This window comes from Pongo pygmaeus, chromosome 1 (genome assembly GCF_028885625.2).
Source record: "Pongo pygmaeus isolate AG05252 chromosome 1, NHGRI_mPonPyg2-v2.0_pri, whole genome shotgun sequence".
Lineage (NCBI taxonomy): Eukaryota > Metazoa > Chordata > Mammalia > Primates > Hominidae > Pongo > Pongo pygmaeus.
The window spans coordinates 209743881-209758862 of record NC_072373.2 but is presented as its reverse complement, the minus strand read 5'-3'; the positions used below and the strand labels follow the sequence as shown (position 1 = coordinate 209758862).

The 14982-nt window shown below is 41.5% G+C and overlaps 1 protein-coding gene across 32 annotated transcripts in view; it reads right to left on the bottom strand.

The window, feature by feature from the left end:
• EIF4G3 (eukaryotic translation initiation factor 4 gamma 3) overlaps positions 1–14982 on the bottom strand; it is a 361242-nt gene that overhangs the window by 217489 nt on the left and 128771 nt on the right. The window contains exon 1 of one of the 32 annotated variants that reach the window (XM_063667522.1): positions 10879–10950. The exons of the other annotated variants lie outside the window; for them this stretch is intronic. The gene's annotated coding sequence lies outside the window, so the exon portion shown is untranslated. Of the gene's footprint in view, positions 1–10878; positions 10951–14982 lie in introns of those variants that run through there. 32 annotated transcript variants of the gene reach the window in all.

Here is a 14982-nt window from a genome sequence, read left to right as displayed (position 1 = left end):
AAGTCACAGTGTGTGTTTTATTCTGCATTACGACCATCCAATTATTCTTACTTTGTTACTTCAAAAACAGATATTTAATGAGCAGTACTCTAAACAAATTAAAGTACACTTTAATATTACTCATCACCCATTCAACAGCTGTATTTGTGATGCCATTCTATCAACCAAACTCTAAAAATATTTATCACTATAAAACAGAATTATAGTATGAGACAATTTTGCCAAGTAAACCAATTTCACATAATACTCTGTAAATTGAAATACTATCTTAGTGATTGCAGTGATGGGCCATCCAAAGGGACTGCTGACATGGCACTGGCAGAGGTGGGGTGCAGCCGCAGGCCACGGGTGCTGAGGTATAGACACCGAGGCGAATGGTACATGGGGCCTGTGGCCCTGGGATGGCACCAGGTTCCTGCACTTCGGCAGTAGGCTCAGATTGGGGCCACCGGAGATCGTGTCCCCAGGATCTGCCCCATGTCAGGGTGTCTGCTGAGCCTGGCGCTCCTGGTGACCGGGCCTGGGCCCAGGATCTGCTCCCAGAGGCGCCACCCTGGCAGGGTCGTGAGCCAGGCAAGGGGGAGCCCTGGGGCTGCAGGGGGACCCTGCAACCACATCACCCCTGCCCCGGATGCCAGTCCAGGCCCGGTGAGGGCCTGGAGCCCCACCCCAGGCTGCAAGGAGGCGGGACAGGGCAGCAGGAGTGGCTGTAGGAGCAGCAGTAGGTCCCCTGTGCCCATGTCCCCAAGGAAGCCAACTGTGCCACCCCCACCCTGGCACAGGTGGGTAGGACCCACTCCCAGGCCTGGGGCCGCTGCAGCCTCGACCTCACTTCTGGCCGTGTCCTGGGAGCCAAAGGTTCGTTTGTGCAGGGCTGGCCAGGGCCACCATGCCACCTGCACCTCACCTGCCATGGCTATGGGAAGACACAGAGAAGGAGCACAGCTATGGCTGTGTACTCTGCAGCTGGGGACAGGCAGGAGTCCCACCCCTCCTGAGTTGGCAGGGCGGGAGCTCCCCAGGTACAGCTCCAGCCACTCAGGCCATGGCTGTGGGCCCAGGCCTCTCGATGCTCTCAGGGGCCTGGGAGAGCCCCTGTCACCACAGGCTCAGGGGTGTCTGCTCCTGCTGCCTGGTGTCTCCCCACTCCCAGCATCTGCTCCAATCTCCAAGTGGGGTTAGGGCCAAGCCCGGGCACTGTTGCAGCCCAGCCGGGTATGCACAGGCTCAGGGCAGCACTGACCCACTGGGCCCCTTCCAGCTTGGCCCCTCCAAACTTTGGGTGCCAAAGACCGCAGGAGAGTGTCTAAGATAGGGCAGGGGGGCAGTTCAGCGATAGCCTGTGGGCATCCCTTGGCGCAAGTAACCTGGGGGCCATAGGCAGCGGTGGGAGGCAAATGGGCTCCTGGGCCAGAAGGGGCGAGTCCTCAGTGAGGCCCCACCTTTTGCCAGGGAGGTTCTGAAGGCTAGGGGTGGGCTACCCATCCCATGGACCAGAGTGGGGACTTGTGGTGCCTTTTCTGGGCTGCCCACGGACCAACTGGCATGCACTATCTCCCCTGTAAGGCCCATAAGAGCCCCGGGCTCAACCAGAGCAAGGCAGAGGAAGGAGAGACATCAGGACGACCAGCTGTAGAGAGGAGCTACCCTCTCTAGGGCCTCCTCTCTGCTGAGAGCTGCAGACACTGGAATGACCTGCCTACAGAGAGAAGCCACCTGCTCCAGGGCCTCCTCTCTGGCTGAGAGCAACAGACATCAGGATGACCAAAGGCAGAGAGGAGCCACCCATTGCAGGCCTCCTCTCTGCTGAATGCTGCAGAGACAATGGGACAACCTGCCTGAAGAGAGGAGCCACCCACTCTAGGGCCTCCTCTCTGCCAAGAGCCGAACACTCAACAGGACGACCTGCCTACAGAGAAGAACTGCCCACTGCAGGTCTCCTCTGAGCTGCTCTAACACTCAGTAAAGCTCCTCTTCATCTTGCACACCCTACACTTGTCTGCATACCTCATTCTTCCTGGACGCAGGACAAGAACTCAGGCAAAGGCGCCACAGGCCACAGAGGTTTCTGGCCAGAAAAGTGACACCCCCAAGATCCCATAATGTTAGTACAAAAAAAAGAGCATGAATCATAATCTCTCATTACCTTTCTTTAAACACCTTAATATTTAAAATCAGTTACACAGAGACGGTATTTCTTTATACCTAGCCACCATACCATGTCTCCATATAAATGCTTATTTTTGGGTTGGGCGCAGTGGCTCACACCTGTAATCCCAACACTCTGGGAGGCTGAGGCAGGTGGACTGCTTGAGCTCAGGAGTTCAAGGCCAGCCTGGGCAACATGGCAAAACCCCATCTCTACAAAAAAATACAAAAATTAGCCAGGTGTGGTGGCATGCACCTATAGTCTCAGCTACTTGAGAGGCTGAGGTGGGAGGATGGTTTGAACCCAGGAGGTAGAGGTTGCAGTGAGCCAAGATCGTGCCACTGCACTCCAACCTGGAGACACAGTGAGACTCCACCTCTAAAAAAATAATAAAATAAAAGCTTATTTATGAGTTATATTCTAGAAATATTCATACTAAACAATGAGATCACCTACTCAGAAAAAGTAAGAAATTCTCTATTCAGTATAGTACTGAACTGGTTTAAAAGACCTAAATCTCTGTCATGGCATCCTGAAAAAGACTTTTCCAGCTTAGCAACTCAGTCTTAATTATTTGATTCACAATGACAGAACAGCTGGAATATTAAGATTCTCAGACCCTCACAGAATAAGGTCTCTAAGGGTGTAAAATACAATATTTGGCTCTTTTTAAGTTAAGCTTGTACTGGTAAACTTTTAGTGAATTGTACAAAATTAACTGTACCAGTCAGAAAAAGAAAAAAAAAAAAAAGCTATTGCGCCAAATAAAGCATCCACACTGCTAACAGCCAAAAAGTGACACTTCTGGAAAATTTCATTTAGAGCTAGTTTTCATTCAACTATTTAGGGGCTTACTATGGACCAGACACTGCTCGTCATATGGGGGGGGAAACAGTTTTGCTGCTTTTAAAAGTTTGAAAACACTATATTATAACTTTAAATCTAGGAGTATCTGATTGTATGGAAGCAAAAAACACCCGCTCTTATTCTGGGTGAATCAGAAGAGTCAATTACATAGTACCTGTCAGGGTATAATTTGGTTCTATCACCAAAATAAATTGGCATATAAAATCAATACTGTAAAAACTTTCTGAGTACAGACCACGATGAAAAGCATATTATCTGTAAAAAAAAAAAAAAGCTGTAAGAGTCTGTTTTAGCTACTAAACAGAAATGCTTTCTCAATCATCAGAGCTATTTTCCCTAAATTAAGACTAGCCCAATTCACTTTGCTTGTATAAGATCTGAAAATGGGGACATCTTGCTCCTTTCAGTGAAAACCATCCCCAGCAAACAAAGCCTATAAAGTATCATTTGGGCAATATGTATCAAAAGGCACTGTTCCTAATCGGCTGTGGGATTAGAGGGGGAAAAAGGCACTGTTTCATAGCTTTGTCTCAATGCTGGGTGCACATTAGCATTACCTAGGCTCGTCTCAAGCAATTAAATGAGAATCTCTGGAGAAGGGGACCCAGGCATCAGGTGATTCTAAGCGGGAAGGCAGAAATGAAAACCACTGATCCAACTCTTTCTCACTTCTGAGCAGTGATATTATATGGAGCAGGGAAACACTGTGCTGAAATCATCACCATTTCTGTACTCTTTATAATTAGTTCAACATTGAAATGCTATGGCTTTCTGCCCTTCACAAGACAATAACAGACTCACATAATAGGATGGCTTGATCACAGGCTACTTGTGTTCTCTCAAAAGCAACTATACTATTCAAAGCTTAGCTTTTATTTATACAGCATGACAACTCAGTTTTCTCTCCAATCCCAGGACCAGTTCCCCCAAGACTGTGGGCTAAAAGCACCAGTGTACTGATAGAGAGATGCTGTTGGTTCACTGAATTCCCAACAAAGGTATTCTACAATGTCTGCAATGCTGGCTCTCCACTTCCTACTTCAATGGCTGCTATTTAGGACCCTCTCTGGACCTACTACTGACAGCCACCACGATTATCTCTAATTTCTTCCCCTCATTTCTCCCACCTTTACATAGTCTCTGGTTTCCTGTCAGTTTCTTCTTCTACATCTCAGCTAAAACATCCCTAGCCAGAGTTCTCATTCATTTGTCACATGAGACCACTAGACATAATCTTCACTCTAGGTCCTGATATACCCCTAATTCAGACCACCTCCTACTCCACTAATTTCTTTCTTTCTTCTCTCTCTCACTCTCTCTCTCTCTGTTTCTCTTAGAACTACGACTTCAAATTAGATTTTTAAGTACCTATGAAGTGAATCATTAACTAGAACATTCCCAGTTCTTGGGAGTGTCTATAAAATTATGTATAAATTCTTTATTAAGGTGAATACTACATCTTAATTCCACTCTCAAGCAATGATGCTTTCTTCACCTACTTAGAAAAAGAATGTTGTGTCCATTATGATACATATTTTTTTAAATACACAGAATCCTATAAAAATCCCAAAAACAAATTTTGGAAAAATAGAAAAGCCCATTCTAAAATTCATATGGAATCTCAAGGGTCCCCCAATAGCCAAAACAATCTTGAAAAAGGAGGACAAACCTAAACGTCTCAAACCTGGATTTCAAAACTTACTACAAAGCTACAAGAATCAAGTCAGTATGGTACTGGCATACAGACAGACATATAGAGCAATGAAAAGAAAAGAGCCTGGAAATAAACCTTCACATATATAGTCAAATGATTCTTGACAAAGGTGCCAAGACTATTCAACGGGCAAAGGACAGTCTTTTCAACCAATGGTGCTAGAAAAACTGGATAGCCACATGCCAAAAAAACGAAGCCAGGCCTTTATCTTAAACCATACATGAAAATTAAATCGAATGAATCATAGTTCCACTCTGTGAGAGAACACAGAAAAACAAAATTTTTAAAATGAATCATAGAGCTAAGTGTAAGAGCTAAAAGTATACAATTCCAACAAAGGAACACAGGGGGAAACTTTCAGAACATCAAATTTGGCAATGTTTTCTTAGATATGACACCAAAAGCACAGACAACAAAAGATAAATTAGACTTTATCAAAATTAAAAACTTGTGAGCGAGGCATGGCGGCACATGCCTGTCTTCCCAGCTACTTGGGAGGATAAGCTGGGGGGATCCCTTGTATCCCAGGGACGGAAGCTACAGTGAGTTGTGTCCAAAGCCCTGAACTCCAGACTGGTGTACAGAATGAGACCTGTCTCAAAAAAATCCAAAAATTAAAAACTTTCTGTAAAGAACACTATCAACAAAGTGAAAAGGCACCTGACAGGATAGGATAAAATATATATAAATCACATAACTGATAAGGAATTGATATCCAGAACACATAAAGAACTCCTACAACTCAACAACAACGAAAGAAGCAACCCAATTAAAAAATGGGCAAAGGGCTTTGAATAGACATTTCTCCAAAAATAGACAAATGGCCAATAAGCACTTTAAAAGATGTTCTATATCAATAATCGCTAGTGACATGCAAATATTTTACAGATACACTCTCTCTCCTTGCCCCTCAGCATATAAAGTTTCTGACACCACCACAGTGATATTATGAAATACATATTTGGTCTTCGTCCTGATTCCTGTCATACAACTTCTAAAAACCTTAGAATCTCCAAAATCTGTCTTTTTTGTATGCTAATGGTGACTGACAGTTAGAGTTGATCATCACAAGGGCATGATTAGAGGGTTGGGACTTTCAGTCCAACCCCCAACCTCAGGGAAAGGAGAGGGGCTAAAGGTCAAGTTGATCACCAATGGCCAACAGTTTAACCAATCATGCACATAATGAAGTCTCCAAAAAACCTAGGACACGGTTAAGTGAGCTTCTAGGTAACCGAACACATGGAAGTTGCTGGAGGGTGGTGCACCAAGGAAGGGCAGAGAAGCTCTGTGCCCCTTCCCCCATACCTCACCACAGGCATCTCTTCAACTGTATCCTTTGTGATATCCTTTATAATAAACAAGTAAACATGTTTTCCTGAGATCTGTAAGCTGCTCCAGCAAATTTATCAAACCCAAAGAGGGGATCATGAGATCCCCAAATTGAAGCCAGTCAGTCAAAAGTTCCAGAGGCCCAAACGTATGGCTGGTATCTGAAGGGGTGGGAAGGCAGTCTTGAGGAACGTTTTTAATCTTTCTGTGTCAAGTTTAAATGCATATTCCTAGATTTTGGTTTTTGACCAATTTGAGTCACCACTGAATTGAGATAATTTAACTGTGTTGTTATTATAGTTATGTTAAAGCGAACTAAATATGGTCTGAGAAGGACTCTGTACTTCTAAATCTGAGTCCCTGTGGGTGAACCCTAACTCAGCTTAAAAGGCAGACAAGACTGAAAACCTAAAGAGTATGCAGTTGTAACAACAGCTGAGTCTTGGCCAATCCCAGCAGCCATACTTCAACTAATCATAGACTGCTGAGTGTTCAAACAAGGCAAACGTCACCCTGTAACCAATTCAGGTGTTTCTGTACCTCACTTCTGATTTTTTTTTTTTTAACAACACTTTCCCTTTTTTTTGGTCTATAAATTTGTTCTGACCAGAAGGTACCCCTGGAGTCTCTCTGAATTTGCCATGATTCTGGGGGATGCCTGCACCAGTCGTTCACTGCTCAATTAAACTCCTTTAAATGTAATTTGACTACGTTTTAATTTTAACAGTTATGAATATATTTCACAGTCCTGATGTCTATCACATTTACTTTGTATTTCCCCTTTCCTGACTTTCTCTCAGGGATGTCAGCTGCTTTCTGCAGTTATTAATCTCTAGATTACCTCCGCATCCTCCTTTTTATTTTTATTTTTTGTAGAGACCAAGTCTCACTATGCTGCCCAGGCTCATCTCGAACTCCTGGGCTCAAGTTATCCTTCCACCTCAGGCTCCCAAAGTGCTAGGATTACAGGTGTGAGCCACAATGCCCAGCCTCAGCATCCCCCTTATTAATCATTCGGCCAGTATAACAAATTCATGTATTAAAAATCCTCTCCATTTGAAATAGTTTAGTGTAATTTATTTCTTACTATAAGACTTTGACAACTGCACTAAACAGGCATGTGAAAATTTGAAACTGAACTATAAAAGAAGATGGGCAATTTTCATGGTGATCAAGAGTAACCAGATGTGGAGTAATAAACAGAATTTTGAATAATATAGTATAGTACTTGAAACTGGAGAAACACTGGCAATGAAGAGAAATGGAAATATGTTTTACATGAAAAGTATAACAAAATGTTGGCAACACAGTTTCTTCAATATGTCACCTACTTAGGGGTTTTCTATGAAACAAACTACTTCACAGAGAACACGCACACAAGGGAGACAGAATTCAGATAGCTTGAGAGTTCATCATTCTTCACAGAGAAAAGGGTCCATCAACTGATGAAAAGTTTGGAAATCAGACTCAGCCCTTCGTGTTACCTCATTATAAGCATGACTAGACATCAGAGGAAAAAAAAACAATAAATAAATGTATGCACTGAGAAAAATAGTTTGTTGGTTTAGTGAGTAAATTACAACAAATTTCTTTTTTTTTTTTTTTGGAGACAGGGTCTCACTCTGCCGCCAAAGCTGGAGTGCAGTGGCACAAGCATGGCTCACTGCAGCCTTGACCTTCTGGACTCAGGGGATGCTCCCACTTTAGCCTCCCAATCAGGTGAGATGAGAGGCCCACGCCGCCATACCCGTCTAATTTTTGTAGAGATGGGGTTTCCCCATGTTGCCCAGACTGGTCTGAAACTCCTGAGCGCAAGCCAACTGCCCACCTCAGCCTCCCAAAGTGCTGGGATTACAAGCATGAGCCACCTCACCCAGCCCAACATTTTTATTTTCTAATAGTCATTCTATATATCAATTTATAATATTCATTCTTTATACTTAATTGATTCTATTTGCTTTAAATATAACTAAGTTAATCTCTCTTTACTATTCACTGAGAAAATTTAAAATGACCATCATCTACAAGACGTGTGTGTTGTTGGCTTTTTATCGATTGCTGAGTCACTGAAATTCACAGTTCTTAGTTCTATAAAGATAGCTAGCCTTTGTATGCTACACTTCATAGTTTGTGACTTTTAAGTAAATTTTTTCATTTGATCTCTTATAAAAACGGTCCTGAATCAAGCTTGTCCTCTCATTTCTCTCCCAGCAATCGGCATGCTCCCGTCCACTACAATAAATCTGAATAGACATATATACCCATTTGCCTGACTAAACTCAAGACAATATTATACATGTCTACTACGGTACTTAACCTCTCTGCTGAGCTTTCCCTCAGAGTTCTGTCTGCTCACTTCCCCCGCAACACACTCTGAATCACATATACATTTTTGCAGGAACTATCACAAGCACTTTAAATTGAAGAGTCAAACTGCACAATTTCTTCATTATTCTTAAAACTTACCTGTTCTATTTCTCATCCTAAAATTTACTGACACATGCTAATCTCTGCAGCTGAACTGAATTAGCAATTTTCAGAACCATAAAAATCTAAAAATCTGAATGTCACAACCAGATAAAAAATAAATTAGTGGCACTAAAGTGAGTTTCTCCCCCAAATCTATGGGAAATAAATGAAGTGTGATATTCCCAAGAGGTAAACTGGCAAGAAAAATGCTGACAGAGTTTTTCGGGACATCTTAAAACAGATGAGAGGTAGCCAGAGAAATAAACAAGAATCTCCCAGGATGCATCCAAAAGAAACAGCTGTTCAAATGTAAAAGACAAAATCCTAAACCTTTTTCCTCTGACAGGATTTAAGTGAAAATGAACATCATCAACAAAAGACTGAGCCTACATAAAACAGAAGTAAAGAAATGCTTACAAAATCACAATCAGTTTGGTTCTTACAAAATTCTTTAGCTTGCTGTAATAGTGCTGAATTAATACTTAGATAAACTGTGGGTTCTAGCCATGTGAATTTGCCAAACAGAATGTAAAACTTAGGGTGAGAAGTCTGAAAAATAATTGTACTTAACCATCACTCTTGCAGCAACATTTAAAAACTAAGCACAGAAATGTCAAAAGAAAATAAATGGAATTTTTTTCGGCTACAGGCAATACAAAGAGAAGCATAACCAAACATATAAAAGCTGCTTTAGGCACATTTCAAGGTAAGTTACAGGACTGCATAAAAGATTAAACACCTAGGCCAGGCACGGTGGCTCACACCTGTAATCCTAGCACTCTGGGAGGCCAAGGCAGGCGGGCTGCTTGAACTCAGGAGTTCGAGACCAGCCTGAGCAACATGAGGAAACCCAGTTTCTACAAAAAAATACAAAAAGTCAGTTAGTCCCAGCTACTCTCAGGAGGCTAAGGCAGGAGGACAGTTTGAGCCTGGGAGGTGGAGACTGCAGTGAACAGAAAACACACTGCACTCCAGTTATGGGTGACAGAGTAAAACCTTGGCAAAAAAAAAAAAAAAAAAAAAAAAGGAAGGATGGAAAGAGAGAGAGAGAGAGAGATGAAACACCTATTAGAAAAACATTTGGTCAAGGTTGCTTTATAAATATGGTTGCAACTAATTTTTTAAATAAAAACAAAAAATGACCAAAAGAGCTGAACACTCTTCCAATCAAGTATCACATTAAAATAAATCTCAACAATTAGAGAAGCCTACCATGATTCTTTGGAAGCTGCATTCATGGTACATGGGGACTTGGTGTGGGTTTGGACACCTGCAGTACTGACTGCACTGAGTTGGTCCCCTTGGGGACAAATCCTCCATTTTGTTTTTTTAAGTTGATAGTATGTGTAAGTTCTTAAAAATCTACTTTTTGTTAAAAATGTCAACAAATATTGTCATTAAACACTTTACAAATAACATGCCTTTGCAAATGTCATTAATTTAAAAGTAAGTTACAAAGGCCTATAAAATATTCATATTTATATTTGTGATATGCTAAAGAATCCTGGTAAGCTCACCTCAAATACTGCCTTAGATGGACATGATGTGTTTCAAAGTGGGGGCCATGGGGAGTGTAAAAACTATAAATTTTGCTTTTTTTAAATTAAATTCAATACTCATCTATTTCAACAATGAAATGTGATGTTTTCTTAAAGCAAACTTTCACAGCTTCCTCTATGTTATCATGGTTAACAAGTATGCATCAAACTCAGAATTTATATTCTTCACAAAAGGTAACAAAAAGAAAAAAAAGCATACGCAGTAAGGAAAAATCACTTTTCAACTTCATTCGGTTTTTTTTTTTCCTTTGAGACAGGGTCTCACTCTGCCGCCCAGGCTGGAGTGTAATTGTGTGATCCCAGCTCACTGCAGCCTCAATACCCCAGTCTCAAGCAGTCCTCTCACCTCAGCCTCCCAAGTAGCTGGGACTACAAGTGTGTGCCATCACACCTAGCTAGTATTTTTTACATCTTTTGTAGAGACAGGGTCTCAGAAGGGCACCATGGGCCGCCCAGGCTGGAGTGTAATTGTGTGATCCCAGCTCACTGCAGCCTCAACACCCCAGTCTCAAGCGATCCTCTCACCTCAGCCTCCCAAGTAGCTGGGACTACAAGTGTGTGCCATCACACCTAGCTAGTATTTTTTACATCTTTTGTAGAGACAGGGTCTCAGAAGCGCACCATGGCTCAAGCCTATAATCCCACTACTTTGTGAGGCTGAGGCTGGAGGACTGTATGAGGCCAGGATTTAGAAACAAAACCTGCCTTGGCAACAAAGCAAGTCCCATCTCTGCAAAAACTTAAAAAATTAGTCAGTCATCATGGAGCTCGCATACAGTCCCAGCTACCTGAAGAACTGCTTGAGTCCAGGGGGTCAAGGCTGCGGTGAGCTATGATCACACTGCTGCACTCCAGCCTGGGTGACAGAGTGAGGCCTTGTCTCTAAAAATAAAAAATAAATAAAAAAACAGCTTACAAAGGCTGGAGCAGTCAGTCAATGAACAATTATGAGACAACACAGAGAAATTCTCCTTAGTAAATAAAACAAGATTCCCGGAAGCTGGATAAAGCAAAAATGGGCGTTGGGACCATCCATCATTTGAAACTCATCCTTTACTAATGATGAAAATTGTGGTGTAACAATAAGCATCACGATCAAGCAATACTCCTCAGTGAAGAACTCTGCTTAGTATTTCCAGAGACAATAAAGAATCTAACCAGTGGATCATATACCATCACTATCTCAGCTACTATATATTATATGCTATAGAAGGAGTTCCTCTCCCAGAAAAAAACAGACAGCCAAATGAAATCCAGAAACAGCAGGCAGATAACACCTATTACCTCACTTCTTTGGCATCATTTTGAGCATGTCTTCTCACTTAATTACTGTGAATATAGCTCCAAAAGCCTAGAAGTCTAGATAATGATGCCAAGAGAAAAAAGAAAAGACCTAGATTTTGATCCTAGTTAGTCAGCGCCAGTTTGGTCTGTTTTGTAATTGCTACTTCGTGAAAATTAACTAAGTTAAAGCAAATCTGCATCACCAATTAAGCAATAAGTAGGAGTCTCTTTTGTTTTTACTTTTCTTGAGAAGTAATTTTAAATAATTCAAACTTCTCTTAAAAAAAAAAACAATGAAACAAGGCAAAGTTTGGGTAATTTTAAATCTAAAATAGTTTTATAATTTTCCATAACAACAACTGGCTACTTTCAAGTTAGTGTCCAAAACCCATGGAAGTCTTAAAGAAAATTCTGATCTCATCTAACAAAAGCTGCTCATTCACAAAGAAGAAAACTGGACATTAATAGGAACTTCCAAAGGTTAAACTATGAAACAGTGGTAGGAGGGTTGGAACTCTAAATTAGAGAGTCTCTTCTCCTGACTCCCTAGAGAGTGCACTTCCCCAGGGAGATTTACTTTGCAATCTGCCACCAAAGGATACTTTTAAATTCCAAACTATTTACTCTTCCCAGAGAACAGACATGCTGGGTTTCAAGATTGTTCAAAAGTGTTGCCATTTCAGGGAAACTGAAAAGAATCTATGCCTATAAAGACTGTCTCACCAATTTACCATTGTCTGAAATGTCATAGTCTAAAGTCCTTGACTAATTAAACAAAATCTCCAGAGAGGACAAAGCTAGAAAGAACTACAGCTCATGTAAAAAAGGGAAATGCACATTAAGCCTTAAAACTTGGCACATACACAGGTGTGGTGAAGCACCTGTGGATGTGTAAAATCCTGTCTTAACAAAGAGAAAGAAGCAGGTAATGAGATTGCAGAGGAGGTTGGAAACAATATTCTTCATTTTCCCTCTTTCATGTTTCAAAGTTATGAAGTTCACTTTTCTTCAGCTTAGCTTCTTTCACTTAGACCTTAGTAGATTGAGTGTCAAACATTGAGTCACAGACATAGGTAGTTACTTTGGACAAAAAGATTTAATTCACAGAAGAAGGGGAGACTGTCACATCAAAAAGGACATGTAGCTAAAAAATAGTTTCTTTGATCTTATCCTCAGTTGACTGAATCTGTTTTGTATAGAAGAATAAAATAAATTACCGCCAACAGAAAATAACCAAGCCTAATATCCTACTTTTATCCAAACATCAGAAAAGGCAAAGACATGGAAGACATTTCAAACTCTTGGAGATAGCTTCTAAGTTTCACACGAAATCTCGACAGGTAGCCAAATAAAAGAATTAGCAGGCAAGGATACATGCACACACACACATGCATATATATATGTATAAATCTTGAGGAGAACGAAGTCTGGCAGGAATACAAATAATAAATGCAACTTACTAAATTTAGGAAATCCTGTTCTGAGGCAGGAATTTACACAATCATCATAACAACGCTCTTACAGGGCAGCAGAATTCTAATTTCCCCCTATATAACAGCTGAAGAAACGAAGTTCCAGAGATATTAAATAATTTACCCAATATCATATAACCAGAAAGTAACAAAGCCAGCCCTAGAACCTATGGTTTGACTTCAAGCCTATAATCCTTTCCCCTCTATTTTGAAGGCTCTTCTTTCCATTACCATCCATGAACTTGGTGGGGCACAGAGATATGACTAAGAAAATGTCTTTCCAAAAGAAACACAATTGTCTTAAGACCACCCTCCCATGGAAGCTCATCAAATAATCACAAAAGATTAATCACGGAAAAGAGAAGAGACTAAAGCCATGACCACATCAAGACAGACTTTTCATTTTACTTCTGAGGGTAACTCTTAAGAGATTCTCTAGGAGATTTAACATTCATAATAAGACAACCTTTGTTCACGCTGAAGTCTCATTCCTCACCTTCCCGCCACCTCCCAGGAGCTCAGAGGAACTTTGTCTCAGACTACTGTAATTTGGACTCATTCATTTCACCTAAAAACCATTTACTTCCCCTCTAAAATTTCCGATAGGCCATTCCCCACCCTGCTTCCCTCTTCCCTATGAAGAGGGTACTCAAGCCTCAACCATCTCTCCCTTCTTTGTGTTTCGTATGTGTAGGACTCTCATGTGTCCATGCACATTGATAAATCTGTATGCCTTTTTCTCCTATTAATCTATCATCAGTCATTTCAGCAAACCCTCAGAGTGGGCAGAAGGGAAGCTTTGCATCTGCCCCTACAAACTGTTTCAACTGTGAAACCTAAAAAAAAACTTGAGTTTCCCAAGGAACTCTTCATTTTTCTAGGTATGCTAGTTTAGAAAAACTTCCTCACCATATCAACAAATGTTAACACATTGCTAGGAGACAGACGAATCCATAGAAGCTTCCCTCTGTCTGAAAGGATGGAGGGGAAAAAGGGGCATTGAACCAGGTGTGATTTACTGGGTTCATTCATCAGATTAGGCAAAATGGTGGCAAAACAGACCACAAAAGAATGCAACACAATATTTGGTGGCCATTCTCCCTGGTATTCATGTACTCTGGTTTCTAAAGGCGCCTGGTAAAATGGCATATAGAACAGCACTTGAGGATTCAACAAGTGAGATGCTAGGAGACCATCTTTTCTTAAATGCAAACTATGCATTTGCGAGCAGCCTAACTTTCAGAAAACTTAAGTCCTTTGGGCCAACTGCTTGGGTCAAATCACAACTTAAACAGTAAGAATTTCAAATGGAAAACTAAGCTATTTCCCTTACATGCCAGTTATCAACTGCTTGTCTTTCATATCAAAATTCACCCTGTTTGCCTGTAATAAGAAAATGGATCTAAGCTCTATAAATATTTTAACATTTCAGCTGACACAACATTAAGTTTTGTCAGTAGAAGGCTCTAGAGATATGTAGGAGGAAAGGGTTTTGCTCCCTGGTTCCTGGTTGCTCCTGCAGCCCAGATAGCTTCTCTAAAAGATGGCTTCTCTAGTGACATGCTCCCCTCATGGACATAGCTTCATCAGAGCAAGATTTCTGCTTCAGTGCACAGCAAGCAACAGTACCCAGCAGCCAAGAGCTATCCGTATTCCCTCAGGAAGACACACAGCAAAGTGGCTTTTCTAAGAAACCTCCCTGCGAACAGCTTTCCCTCGGCACCCTAGAGGGCAGAATTCTCACGAGTTCTAAGGGTGGATTTTCAGTGTAAGTTCCACTGAAATGGCACCACTCCCATTCAGAAAGCCACACCATGCCCTCTCCAACAAGGTCAAGATCTTAGCCCAGGGTAGGGGTAGCAGTCTCTCACCTAAAACTACCACAAAAAAATAAGAGGTAGGTTTGGTAGGCCTTTTTTGGATGTAGAGACAACATATATACTACATCTGAATGTGCCACCTTAACCGACTACAGAGTCACCTAGGAAGTTTCCAATTTTGAGTAAGGAACACAATATATGAAGGTTCTACAGCAAATTTGGGATGGGCAGTGCAAGCTGCTCTACCACTTGGGACTTCTGATCCAGTAGATCTAATGTTTTGAGTTGTCTGTGGGAAATAGACATGCGGTAAGGA